General features: G+C 38.4%; 1 long non-coding RNA gene across 1 annotated transcript; it reads left to right on the top strand.

The window, feature by feature from the left end:
• Nucleotides 1–524: 524 nt before the first annotated feature.
• On the top strand, nt 525–2,268 carry LOC149072418 (uncharacterized). The gene is made up of 5 exons (XR_016194375.1): nt 525–590; nt 706–754; nt 948–998; nt 1,224–1,274; nt 1,486–2,268. It is a non-coding gene; the product is annotated as an uncharacterized LOC149072418 (long non-coding RNA).
• Nucleotides 2,269–14,777: the final 12,509 nt, after the last annotated feature.

Below are 14,777 nucleotides of genomic sequence, written 5' to 3'. Positions count from 1 at the left end.
AGTTCGTCTGTTCGCAGAGGTGCTTATTGCATGGCCTTAATATGCTGCAGCAGATAGGGCCATATTAAAAGCATTACGGACCCCTGGGCAAAGTGATTTTTTTGAGGCCCCTATTTAGTTAAAAAAATGCTTGCCTACAAACTTCACATGCTTAATCTCGAAAATTTTAATCAAATAGAATTTTCGTGACGCCACTTGAGAACGGATTAATTCATTTTATATTGATTCCTATGGGGAAAATTATTTCGGTTCACAAACGGACGTCAGAAACGAATTCAGTTCGTAACCCGAGGGTTGACTGCACTTACCGAAATGGCAACACCTGCCACAGGTGCGAAGAGGTGGGAATTACACGTGTCTTATGGAACGAAATTGAATAGAATAAACGATTTCTTCAAATATTTCAAATACTCATTATCTACATAATGGATTTCCAGGAATGAATAACGGGTGATAAGAAGTTCATCGTGTATATAAGCCATAGCAACCGAAACCAGAGTATCATTTGACGAAATCGAATCATCTACTTTTCCTGATAACAAGTCAACAGTTCCAACCCTTGTTCAATCCGAGACAACAATACTTTCAAGGTAATATATTTTTAGTTTCTTCTGATATTTTACTAATCGTTAGGCTATGCAATTTTTCAATTTTATTAGTTTCTCACCTCAAAACATCTTGCATATAAAATAATTTTCTTTTTAGATATCGAATGCTATGAAGAAATTGGAAGTTGGACATGATTATTGCCAAGGTACTAATAGGATTTCAAGAAATTCTTAAATAATTTAGAAACGGAACTCGTAGAAATGCAGCCTTTATAATTATTTCAAGATTCGAAATACAACGCATGAAATTCAAATTTTGTTCATAAATTCCAGTTTTTAATGCAATGGTTTCGCAATTTTTGTTGAATTATTATCGAAATTAATCATTTAATTTTACAGGTTCATTGAGCCAAGCATGTAATACGATCTCACAGCTCCATCCCCTAACAGGTAAAATTGTCAATTTTTTACAAACTCTAGCTGTTATCAAATTGCAAAATCCTTCCAATTACCAATACGGTTTAAAATGTTGTCACGCACCAATTTAGAAGACATTCAAATGAAAAAAGTTGTTTCTGGATAACTAGCAAAATTTAAATTTTTTATACGTTCGATTTTAGTTTCGCCGTTATTAATTGAGCGAGTTTTGACATTTTTTTCAATTTTCTTTTACAGAGGATTTTGTGCAATGGATCGGGTAGGTCTTCATTCTTCTTCCAAAAGAAAGTAAGTCCCGTATTTTTTTTCGTTTGAGTATGATAATATCCTCTTTCAGATTCACTTGTTTCTCCAATTTAACGACTAACGCAGCAGATTCAAGTTATAGCAAATAAATAACTCTTTGTTTGAAAATAAATGTGTAAAACTAATAAATTGAATGATTGCAATCAAGTTTACACATAGAATAATTTGTTTGTTTTTTTTCACTTTCTTTCAGAAAGTCGAAAAACCGGCGTCAGCAATATTGCAGCAAGTTAGGCTCCTCCGCCTTCGACAAATAGTGATCAGGTATACTATGGACACTTGTTGAAGGCGGAAACGCCTAAGTGCCACAAAGCTGACGCGGCAGAAGACTACCATCACGATCCATTCACAATTCACCTGCTCCGCCTTCGACAAATGCCGCAGATTATGGATAATGTCGGAGGCGGAATATATTATGAACGTATACGGGACGAAAACCTAGGTCCATATGAAACTGCTCGTAAATCGTTGGTTACGGAAGCATAATTTCAATCGGAAGTATCCAAATAAAGTGTTTATTTGAGATACGCCATTTTATTTTGCTTGAGGTCATATATGTACTGAGATGCAATAATACAAATTTATATAAATTTTCATAATGTTCCTCTCTCCTCTAACTTCCAATTAGAAAGTTGTTGACGTGTTTCCTTTGTCTGCAACAAAAAAAAGTCCACGTTTTAATTGCAATATTAGCCGAGATATTTGAGATGACCTAAAATAAAAGAAAGAACAGCATAAATCACAGGAAATTTGCTTTGTTTTATACGCTGTTCTTGCCATCATTTTTGGCAAGTTTCAACTCAAATATCACGGCTAATATTGTACTTAGAAATCATGAAATTTTTTTGTTGTGTGCAACAGGATCAAGGTGAAAGATTGTTGCGGGAGAGTTAGACGATAAAAGACCGTATGAAAAATTTGTATCTCAGGACATATACGGCCGTTAGTAAAATGAATGACATATCTAACTTGAACACATTATTTGTGTTTACATTTATCCTCTATTTGTGGTTCTAATTGAAAGTAAGCTTTTCTATCACCCACGGTTCACAAGTAATTTCAGCGGAAACAAACTTATGTTTTCACCCTGTATATGTTCATATTCAAAATTCATTATATAACTTGATTATAATTCGTTAAATTTGGAACCATTTCAAATTTCTCTTAAAGTTATTTTTGACCTTCTTTCTCTTCTGGATCACTTCTTTATCACTTCAAACCATAGAAGATCTTTGCTCTTCATATCTGTTGCGAGCTTCATTTATCTATTCTAGATAAATAACTTCCTTCAACAATTTCAACATAACCTTTTGCACAACTAACTGCTCATTAATTGTTCCTCTGAAGTGAGTTGAATTATCAAGGGCAGAATAGACTTCCAAACGAACAACATTGTTAATCACTGAATACACAAAACCATTCAGCTATTTTCCATCCAGCATTCTATGGAACCAATTTTCTCCTTCCCATGTCCAATCGCCACCTCATTGCACAGTTGATGGTCTACCTTTCACATGGTATTCGCATGCAAAAGTTGCCATTTCAAGCCAGTATGGAAAAATTGCGGATTCAATCTGACAAAGTTCATGAAGTTTGACTAGACTTGTGTTGCCATAGTCTATATAGAGCATCAATTCGTCCTTGTCAGAAACTTGCCTGACATAGGGCTACAATAGAAACGGCGACATGACCACAGAAGAAGATTGCTACCGCAGGGAGTTTCACATCGAGGGGTTAGCGCACCGACCTCTCGGTGAGTATAAATGAAGTTTCCGTTCGGAATCGGCAAGAAATTGTAGATCCTGGTCTAATTAGTCCACGTAAATATGACACGCCTTCTTCTCAGCCTTGCTCAACTGAAAAATTTCAGAAATCCCATTTACTTTTTTAAGAAGATCTTATAGTGATATTATAGAATGCTTTTGTTCTTTTTTAAATGTTTATTAGATAGCGATCGATTACAATACTGTGTTATCATTTGCATTATCTGCTGATGTCGTAAATCGCAAGTGCAGTTACATAGAATTTCCTTTGCATTTTAACCTGATGTCGGTTTAACAAAACTTCTATTTGTATAGACCTACGATATGTGTAGCAGCAGTGATTGTTACAGTTGAATAATATAATATATCTTTTCACCTCAATGAAACCAACCATTTTTACATAAAATATGATAAATATAAAAACTATTTTCTCAGCAGTGTTCAGCTGAAAAATATCAGAGTTTCATTCGATTTTTAATGAGTCATATATTTTAGTGATTTTTACAATATTTTTCAACTTCAGCGAAAATGATTGATATAAATATGTGGAAAATAATTCATGACTGAGATTGAAACTGATTCAGATCTACTGAAAACGATATATTACGAATGTTATCCATTGCACAATCTACTTAATGTTCTAAATTATGTAGTTATGCACTCATGAGAAGTGCAATTGTAGAATGTCAATGACGATTGGATGTCGGTTTAGCAAAATTTCCATTTGTATCGGAATACGATGATAATATATATATACGAATATGATAACAATTCTATATACTGTAGAATGAGATTTGTCTTTTCACCATGTCCAGCTGAAAATTCGAGAAATTCCATTTGTTCTATGAGAAGACGTATTCCTTATAGGGATATTATAGAATCCTTTTGTTCTTCTGTGTTAAAATGTGTATCAGGTAACATAGATTACAATCCTGTGTTATCATTTGTATTATCTGCTGATGTTGTAAATTGCACAAATGTAGTTTTTTTTCACAGATTTTTCGCTCGTAGCGAAATATGACGTTTGTAGTGACAATAGTGTGTTAATTGCATTTTTAATTGGGTTACTGTATTTTTGAAATATATGACATCCATATTCTTATGGGCATCTATTTTTCACTGGTACACAATATAGTATATTTGCCTTCCGATAACTCTTTTTTCGAAATCTTGGACAGACAACCTAACCTCCGCAGGCACAGTCTTTAATCGAAAATTCCTGTGGCTAGAGGCGACCGCTATTTTTATAGCTTTAGAGTAGCACCTCCTAGAGATAGATCTAAGATAGATCAGCACCTCTATCTCTAGGAGGTGCTGTTTAGATGCCGTTCAGCTAAACTGTGGAACAGCCTTCCACGTGACCTCGTTTCTGCCCCTTAATGCTGGATTCGTTTCTTCCTTGGACGATTTTAACTTTACACCTTATATGAAGTGATTTTATATTTGATTTATGTTCTTTTATGTTTTTGGTTTTGAATCTTACCAGTGTAAGTACAATCTTGCCTACTGGGTTGTGTGATAAATAAATAAATAAATGAAAAGTCCAAAAATTATTTGAAGTTACCTAATCTTTAACGTTACACGAACATACATTGCTTTAACCCTTCGACGGTTACGCATATTTACAGAAATCCTTCTGAAACGGGCATACATTTTCACTAAAATCCTTTGAAAAATGGCAGGGCCTGTGTTGAGGAAAGACGATGTCTTCCCCCTCCCCCGTCAACTGCAGGGTGCCGGAGTTTTGGTGATTGGAAGTCGTCTCACTGCAACAATAAATAAATTTGAGTAGGTCTTTTGTAGGTTGACGATCATAGCCTCACTGAAAGTTAAAAGGTCCACAAAAGTCATGGAATGTATTCCGTCAGTAAAAATCGTTTTCTATTGTTGTTTGACTTTACACAAAACGATTTTCATTTATATCGATTTAAAATTAAAAAACTAAAGCAGGGTCACCGCACCAAAATCTGCCATGTTGTTATATTCACAGAACATTCGATAAAACATAATTAAAGAGTGCAGTGGATTCCACTAATGCTTTTAAAAAAACTGTCAAAAAACGCTATATTAACGGAAAATCTCTAAGTAAAACGTTACTAACGGAAAATCTCTCTGGTAAGAGCTGAGAACCACGGAAATAAGTCGTATTAAGTAGGTTAACGTCTTGAGTAGGAACGTTATAGTATACATGGATATATATCTGATATGAGCATTCTCATGTGAAAATGCATGAAAAAATAGCCGTAATTTCAATAACCGCAATGCATTAATTCTGTGCTCTGATGGCAAAATGTTATTGTGGCTTTTTGATTAGTTAAAATTTGTCTCCGTTGCTTCCTCATGAACTGAAAGAAAAAGACGAAATTTTGTCACATTCCAAAACTTTAACGAACGAGACTGCGGAATGCGAACAACTCAATTTTCTGGGAAAAGTGACATAACATTTTGCCATCTGAGCACAGAATTTAATCATTAATTTTTCAGTTGAATGAACAAAATTGACGCGCATTCATTTTTTAATTCTTGAATGAAAACAATTTGCGGCTAATACGAAACTTCGGCGCGTAATCCGCGGTGTGTATGTGTTTCTACGAAGTTTTTTTTTTCCTCCGGTCATTCTTTTCTAGGCATGCTGCTTACTTATATATCTTAAAAATTTTCCAAGCAGGAATATATCTTAGCAGAGTGAGTTATACAACAGTTTTTAGCAGAGTGAGTTATACAACAGTTTTTAGCAGAGTGAGTTATACAACAGTTTTTAGCAGAGTGAGTTATACAACAGTTTACAACAGAGAAAAAGCAAAGGCATTTCTCTTCCCTTACAAGTACCCAAAAGTGAATTCTTTCTCTCTGCCTACTGCGTAAAATTATACATAGCCATTAATAAGTTTAAGAAAAATTTTAATGTTATGAGGTATGAGATCGTCGCCGAGTGGTTAAGGCAGTGGACTTGGAAATTCATTTCAATTTCCCGCGTAGGTTCGAATTCTGCCGATTATGTAAAATTATATATACTTTGCCTTTAATACATTTAAGACAAATTCTATTGTTATGAGGTCCCGGATGCGTAATTACAATCCCCTACTCTCTTAGTAACACAGGGAGCATTAGCACGCTGGTGATTGGTTACTGCGAGCAAAAAAGCTAGGAAGACGTCACAAGAGGCGGAGTTTTGGGCGAAACTGAATTTCAAAGTTCATTGACGAAAAATGAAAGCATTTTCTATTTTTTTTAAGCTAAGCTTTTCTAAGCTAAGCAAAACTGGACGACCCCGGAAAGCCAAGTGAGGTAGAACCATTCACTTGGTTCTACCAAAAGTGCAATCAGTGGCATGGAAGGTGTTTTATTAAACCTGTGGGGTGCTTTTGTTTATTAAACCAATTGATTCTCCCATCTAGCGTACATCCAGTTGAATGAAATCTAGGTCTTACATACTGCACAGAAAGTTGTTTTTCAAGTTTCAAGATAGCAGTGGCTCATTTTTGAGCCATAGAGCCATCTTTAGATGTCTGCAACCGGCTCCGCCGCACCGAGACTCTGAGGATGGCCTCGCAGTCATGGTAAATCTCGTTGAGTAGAACCTCTAGATAACGGACACCCTTGGGACCAAAGATTTTGTTCGCTAATGAGAAATGTTCGTTAATGGATAGTGAAATACACTGCTGGCCACCCAAATTGCAACACCAAGAAAGACAAGAGATATCGCAACAATATTTATTTTGTAGATAACATGTTGACCAAGCATCAAATGATTAAATTTATAGACTTCTGTGAAGTGTGGTTCCTGCCAAAATCAGTAGCCAGAGTAGCCGCCATTGTTGGAGATCACCGCAGCCACACGCCTCGGCATTGATTCAAAGAGACTTTGGATGTGTTCTTGGGGTACAGCAGACCAAGCAGCTTCCACGCGTTGCCAAAGTTGATCTGGTGTGGCAGCTGGGGATGTAATCTGGGTCAATCGTTGAGCAACCATGGACCACATGTTTTCTATCGGCGAAAGATCCGGAGAGCGAGCTGGCCAGGGAAGCAATTCAATCTGGCGATTGACGAAGAACCTTTGGACAATGCGTGCCACGTGTGGTCGCGCATTATCCTGTTGAAATATGGCTGTGGGCAAGCCCTGAAGGTAAGGAAGGACAACTGGCTCCAACACCTCGGAGATGTAGCGCTGGCTTTTTAAAGTACCGGCAATGCGTACTAGAATTAGGCAGGAGTGCGAGAGTGATATCCAATACCGCCCCATACCATAGTACCCGGTGCAGGACCAGTGTGGCGGTACATAACGCAGCTGTTCAGCATCCTCTCTCCACGGTGTCTCCAGACTCGAATCCGACCATCGTGGTGTTGCAGACAGAAGCGTGACTCGTCAGTAAAGACAATTTCATTCCATTGTGCCGTCCACATCCTTCTTTCATCGCACCATTGGCGGCGGAGACGTCTGTGGTTCTGCGTCAAGGTTCGACGAAGCAATGGACGTCTTGCGGACAGACCACTCTGCTGTAAACGGCGTCGAATGGTACGCGCAGACACTGGATGATGCGGTACAGACTGAATGTGCTGTGCTATGGTTGGTGATGTGGCTGAGCGATCCGTCACTGCCATACGCACAATACGCCTGTCATCACGTGAAGTGGTGCACTGAGGTGGATGCGATCGAACACGTCGGTCCGTCGTACCCTCCTTCATCCAACGATTACATATCCGCATTACAGTTGTTTGGTTTCGTCCAACACGACTACCGATTTCCCTGAAAGATAATCCACAATCTCGGTAGGCCACTATCCTTCCTCTGTCGAACTCGGATACTTGATCAAAAGATGATCGCTGTTTTCTACGAGGCATAATTGGTCGTTTTTTTGAAAAAACCACAAGAAAAACACAATTGCCGTACTTCAAATCGTCGAAATCTCCAAGCCTTAAATAGCGCTTTGAAGTGGCGCCACAGGCGCGCGTGGTGTGCGTCTGCGCTGAAATTATAATCATTTGCATATCTCACCTCCGCTAATGCATGTTGTAAATTTCATATTATTTGCATGCTTCCTTCAGGGTGTTGCATTTACGGTGGCCAGCAGTGTACATTGAGGCCCGTCGACGAAATTCAAAAAAAGTGTCTGTTAATGAGAGGTGTCCATTAACGGATAATGTACGTTATGGGAGGTTCTCTCAATGTAAACTTTCTGAGAAACAGTAATGGTTCAGGGCGGTGCGACCTATGCAAATGCATATACCATAAGGGCTACAAAACAAGTTGAAAATTTTTGATGATGCTGAACAGCCTTATGATATTGTGTGAGAAACAGTTTCGAATGTATTGGAGCCAGACAAAGGTCTCAGCCTCGGGGGTATAGCTTCAGTTTATTAAGGGCCATGATCAAGGTCATCTCAAGAACATCATGTTCCTTCGGCAAAGTGATGTTCTGATCATCATCATCATCGAAGGGTTGGGGTCTAATGCATTTAAGACTCCCGGACCCATGCGCTAAAAGACAAAGGTATTCAACCTTTAAGAGAGTGAGGGTTACTTCATTAGTATGAAAACGTGTCTTGGGCAACTTAATTAACTGATCTGGAAGAGCACCGCCGGTTACTTAATTGACCTGTAAATGGGCTGCGGGTCACTAAAGTAATCTGAGAATATGCCGCGGGCCGCTCGGGTGATTGGTAGCTGTGCCGTAGGTCATTTAAGTGATCTATAAATGCGTCGTTGATCTATGAATGTGCCGTGGACACCTAAGTGATCTGTAAATGCGCCAAGGACCGTTTGAGTGATCTGGGAATATGTCGCAGGCCACCCAAGTTATGTGGGGTTGCACTGTCGGTTACTTAAGAGATCTGGAAATTTGCCGTTAGTTCATTTTTACAAAATTAGGTTTGAAGTCACTGGCCGCATCTATAGGTACAAAATTATACTGTGCATTTCTGGGGTACGAACGTCTTTTGTGCATGTTTAAAGATACGCATTCACGGATATATAAGTAAGGCTTCTGTACATTTCCAACGTGAATAAGAATCCTACACGGATTTCTAAGACTACGCAAGCATCCTATGCATTTTCAAGGGCACGAACGCCTCTTGTGCATTTTTAAAAGGGCATGCAAGCCACCTACACAAGAGGGCGGAGGAGACCTTACATTTATTGGCGGTACACAAGCGTCCCAAAGTATTCTCGAAATTAGCACACCTTCCACGAATTTTGTAAGTGCCCCCCTCCCCACAATCAGAGTAAAATTAACAATCTTAAAAATATGTGTTAATAAAATGTTTGAATCTCAAAACGCAGGTGTTTAAAGGCATGTCATCTCTTTTTGGAAACTTCCAAATTAGTTAACCACAACGAAATGAATAGAATGATTTAGAAACTCAAAAACAATCACAGTGTTTATGTAAATAACAGGTGTCTTAGGACACGTTATCACTACTTCAAGGACTTCTTTCGCACGTGAAAGACAATGAACAAAACAAGAAGTAAAATTCAATAATTTTTAAACTTCACACTTTGATTACATTCGGAAGATGGCAGCACCAACTGATCCGTCGAATGCGTATTTTATTTCAATAAGGTAGAAATTGAAATAAAAACCATATAAACCTTAATTATACACCTTTCTGAGTAACTATGGTACATAGAAGTAAGTCTTTTCAAGTTCCTCTGTTCGCAGAGGTGCTTATTACATGGCCTTCATATCCTGCAGCAGGCAGAGTCATCTTAAAAGCATTACGGACCCCCGGGCAAAGTGATTTTTCTGAGGTCCCTATTTCGGTAACAAGTGAAGAGGAAATTTCTACATACGTGTCGCTATCTGGTGGCCTATGCCATTCACGAGCTATTAGTTGATTTTTGCCGGCGTTCATGTACGGAGCCCTTCAACATATACATACGCTCCAAGGGAGGGATGCCCTATCTGTTTCCATAGCTTAGTTGGTAGAGCACTCGTCCGGCAAACGAGATACTGGGGTTTGAGTCAGCACTCTGCTTGTGACGTCAGTAAGTAGTCTATTTTCCCTCAGAATATTCAGGGGGAAAAAAAAAATCTGCTCGTGCCAGTATCATCGTTGTGAGGAAAAGAAATGATCGGGCTCAGAATTGGCGATTTCTAAGCCCCACAACCAATCACTATGCGGTATTTGTGAGCCAATCAGGAAGATTCTACGCCAAAATAAGAAGAAACGAAATAGGATGCTGTGTTTCAAAATGTGGCGAACTTGCTAGGTAGTCTGAATGACGTTTATGACAAACAGTGCAGAGGCCTTCTATCTCTAGGAGGTGCTGTTTGAGTCCCCCTGAGGATAGCGATGAGTTTTCTTAATTGTAATCATCATCTACAAAAATATAAGCAACTTTCGATGAATCTCTTATTAACAAGTACAGGGGAAATTTCTACGAACAAAATATAATTAAAACGGTGTCCAAAAAGTACGCAACGTCAAAAAGGAGGACTACGGTACTTACAGAAAGACGTGAAATCCCATCAAAAACATTTCGTACGAAAAATGAAGCCAAGTCTCGAGATTCTTTATCCGTAAAAATGTTGTGATATCTGATGTCATGGGCGGAGATACGGGGGGGGGGGCATTGCCCCCCCAGCATCAAAGGTCGAGTCGACTGATCTAATGTATATATGTATAGACGAACTGACATCATCATCATCGTGGCCCCCCAGCAATAATGACCTTGCCCCCCCCCCGACTTCCAAGTCAATCTCCGCCTATGTCTGATGTAGAGCTAGTCAAATGCGTTTATTAACTGTGACACTTTGATTCACAAATCACTCCAAGATTCTACACCTTTAGTTGAAGAGCATTTTGGGACTTGGAAATTACGCAGCACGAGAATGTGTCAGCCGTGGTGAAGTTTTGTCATTCACGCCATTAATCAAATTCCATCAAATACTATTTATGTAAGGATATCTGTATTAACAGCGTTGACTTAATTTTACATAACATGGTAATATGTAATATGTGCTGTGTAATTGCCAAGTCCCAAAATGCTCTTAACTAAAGGTGTAGAGTAGGGTGGGTCGAAAAAAAATGTTTTTATTTTTAAATCGCTATAGTGCGGAAAAGTTGCCTCCTTTAATAATAAAAAAACGACGTAAAAATTTTTAAAATCGGTTGATGTCTTCCGGTCGCGCATCGTGCTTGAAGTTTATGGAAATTGGCGAAATTGAAAATTTTTCTTGAATTTTTTTTATATTACTTAAAATTTTGGAGGAGGTGGCTGCATGTCGAGTTCCACTCACACTCTACCCAAACAACAATCCAGTGCCGTTTTAACGCATGGGCCCACCCGTGCACGGCCCGGGGGCCTCAAGACAAAACGGGCCTCACAAAAATGAGATCTGATAAACATTTTTGACTATCTACCAGATAGGGCCTCAGAAAAACCACTTGGCCCGGGGGGGCCCATGATGCTCTTAAGACGGCCCTGCAACCATCCAAAATGGGCGTGTGCGTGTAATTTCAATTATATTTTAAAACTAGTCACCAAAATTGACACGTTCAAAATCTGACTTTTGGGAAAAATCAGGCATAACTTATTTATTTAATTATACAATATTGTTTGGCCGAAGCCTATACAAGAGGGTGCGGTGATGGGTTTTGACATAGGCGATTGATGCTACATACAAAATCAGAGATTGGAGTACAGTCTACAGAATTTGATGGAAGGTTGCTTCAATCAATAATTGTGCGGGGTAAAAACTGAATTTGAAGATATCTATGGATGTAAAAAAGCGGTTAAATTTTTGGGAGTGATTGAGTCTATATTGAACCATAAAATAAGCATGACAAACTTCTGCGTGCCAATCGTAAAATTTTAAGTAATATTAAAAAAATTCAAGAAAAATGTTCAATTTCGTCAATTTCCATAAACTTCAAGCACGATGCGTGACCGAAAGATATCAAATTAACAAATTAACCTTGATAATCTATTAATTATTTCTATCGGTTTCCAGGAATGTTTGAATGTCAAAAACGCAGGTGTTTAAAGACACGTCACAACTACTTGGGAACTTTGTAATTGAGTATTTATATCGAATTGAATAGAAAGGTTTCGAAAATCAGAAATATGTAAATAACAGGTGTCTTTAGACACGTAGACACCATTTCCAAGGACTTCTTTCACGTGTGAAAGACAATGAGCACAAAACAAGAAATAAAAATCTCCCAATTTTCTTACTTTACACTTCGATTCCGTTCGAAAGATGGCAGCACCAAATTATTGGCTAGATCATACGCGTTTTACAAATACTGTGGAATTTCGGTTAACGAGCAATTCGCATAACGGGGAAAATTTTGACTCGGTTAACGAGTGATTGTTCTCATTACGAGCAAAAATTTTGCGCTTTTTTTAAATTTATTTTCACGTTTCACAACCGAGCTGATGGTTTTTTGCTTTCGCCCACACACGTGTTATGGAATTTATGGTAATATTCTCCCCTACGGTCTCCGGTAAGCGTGCCTCAATCGGAAAATTAACAAACGTGCAAGAGTAAATATTCACGATAGGAAACTAGATGTAACATAGCAGCGATGCGTATGTGCACCTGAAGGTTTTTTTTAAAATTCTGCTTGTGTGCGTGGAAAAAAAAAAATGTGGGTTGATTGTATTATTGAACGTGATTTTATAAGGGGGCTAGCTCATGAACAGGAGCCACTACTTGTGGAACAGATTTTGTGCTTGGGGAAGACCATAGACTGCATGAGGATGGTATTCAAGAACTATCGGTGAAAAATGTCTAGAAGTGTTGACGATAGATGATGTTATCGATTTCTTTCACGTACCAGCAGGAGTTCATGGACGGTATCTCGTCTGAGGAGGAGTCCCTCACATAAAATGAGATGATAGAGATGTGTAGAATGTGTGGGAATTCGTGCAAAACTCTGTAGAAAAGAACCACCCAAATAAAGCTGTAGCAATGTGCAATCTGTCTAACGAGAGAACACTGCGATTTACCATTTCCCAGAAATCCTAAAAAAGAGGCAAAAGCAAGTTTCAGTGGATAAGGTTTTTTTTGAAAGTCACGCAAAAAGCATAAGCTTACAAACAAGTGAGTCTGTAAATCATCCTTAAACGATATTCCTCTTCTCTCTCTCGTCGTTTAGAGTAAGTTAATTTGTAAATATTATCCTATTTTTGTAAGTTTATTTATGGCGTTATCTATATTATGTATATTTTATTGCATTATGTATAATTATTAATGTGTTCAACTATTGAATGAATGCCGTTTTTGTTAGTCATTTTGATGGGAATGACTAATTGCAAAACGAATTATCCGAGTTTCCATTATTTCCTATGGGGAAGTTTGATTCTCGTAACGAGCAATTCGGATAACGAGCACGTTGGTGTAACGAATTAAGCTCGTTAACCGAAGTTACACTGCACCAGTGTATTTTCTAAAGCCGGGGGGGGGAACCCCCCCAACCCCCACAAATGACGGGTCTGCCATCCACTCATGCTTAAGTTTCTCTTGTGTTCTCCGCGTGGTAGGCTTACCAGATTCGCAAACTGCGAAAGGAGGACGCCTGCTCGCGCACTCTTGGAATGTCACTTTTCCGAATTCTTACAATAGATGGCACCCTTGCAGTGACAAAGTGACAACCAATAATTTTTCTATATTTCAGAATGGAAGAGGTAACGATCACAGCGCCGGTCTAAGAAATTCTGCTGCCTGAGGGGAATAATATTTTACCGCTTTTTAGATACGACTTTCTGAAAAGAGTTTTCTTTCTTCACTTCTATTACCTTGATATAGTGGTTCGCAAAGTGTTGGCCACGATCCCCTTGGGGCGTGTAACGTTGATGATTTAAGATGGCGGGAGAGAATTTCCTAAATAAAAACCTCCTGAAGAAAGAGTAAACATTTCAAATCAATTTAATAACACTTCTTCAAAGCGGGAGGGTGATCCGGGAAAAATGTCTGCCCTTCAAAGGATTAAATGAGCTAATTAGCACACATATATCATATACACATTAAAATTCTACATAAAATATACTAAAAATAATTTGAAGAAAAATTTTATTCAATCACAAGTATCACAGATGTTTTTGATCATTTTTATGAGAAAAAATGAAAATTAATAAATCAATATATTTATTCCGAATCCAAAGACAAAATTTATTTATTCAAAATCTAAGAGCCACTTTCCTGATTTCCTAGTTTTCAAAATCTTGATTATCCGCGTTACGTTTCTTATATGTTGTTATGTTGCTTACCATTTCCTACCTTTTTGTTAATACGTTCCTGCGAAATATACACTGCTCAAAACAATTAGGGGGTCACATGGTTTTAACAAAATTACGCAAAGATGTATACCGATAAGTAACATAAAATGAATCATCCATAATTTAAAGCCTAGCAGGAAACGGAAGAAGAAAACTTTATATGCAAATCAAAGTTCATGACGTCAAAAACCAGAAAAAGGAGATAAGGGCAGAAATCGGGATGTTGCAGAAACGTCTGTTTTACTGCCGTAACTGTGAAATTCGATTGCGCAGTATTTTTTTTTTGAGACAAGGTGACTTGAGGATGTCTCAACAACGTGATTTACCGGAATCCATGGCATGGCGTGTTATAGGCAGACTGGAATCCGGGCAAACACAACATAGTGTCGCGGACGCTGTTGGAGTCGCCAGAAGTGTTGTTGCAAGGCTGTGGAATCGATTCCAAGAAACAGGAAATGTTAGACGTCGACCAGGGCAAGGTCGGCCACGCGCCACTAC

The sequence above is a fragment of the Pholcus phalangioides genome, unplaced genomic scaffold, assembly GCF_987345545.1.
Source record: "Pholcus phalangioides strain wild (caught in Gottingen) unplaced genomic scaffold, Ppha-v1.0 ptg000017l_1, whole genome shotgun sequence".
In the NCBI taxonomy this organism is placed as follows: Eukaryota; Metazoa; Arthropoda; class Arachnida; order Araneae; family Pholcidae; genus Pholcus; species Pholcus phalangioides.
This window is presented reverse-complemented; position numbering and strand designations above follow the sequence as displayed.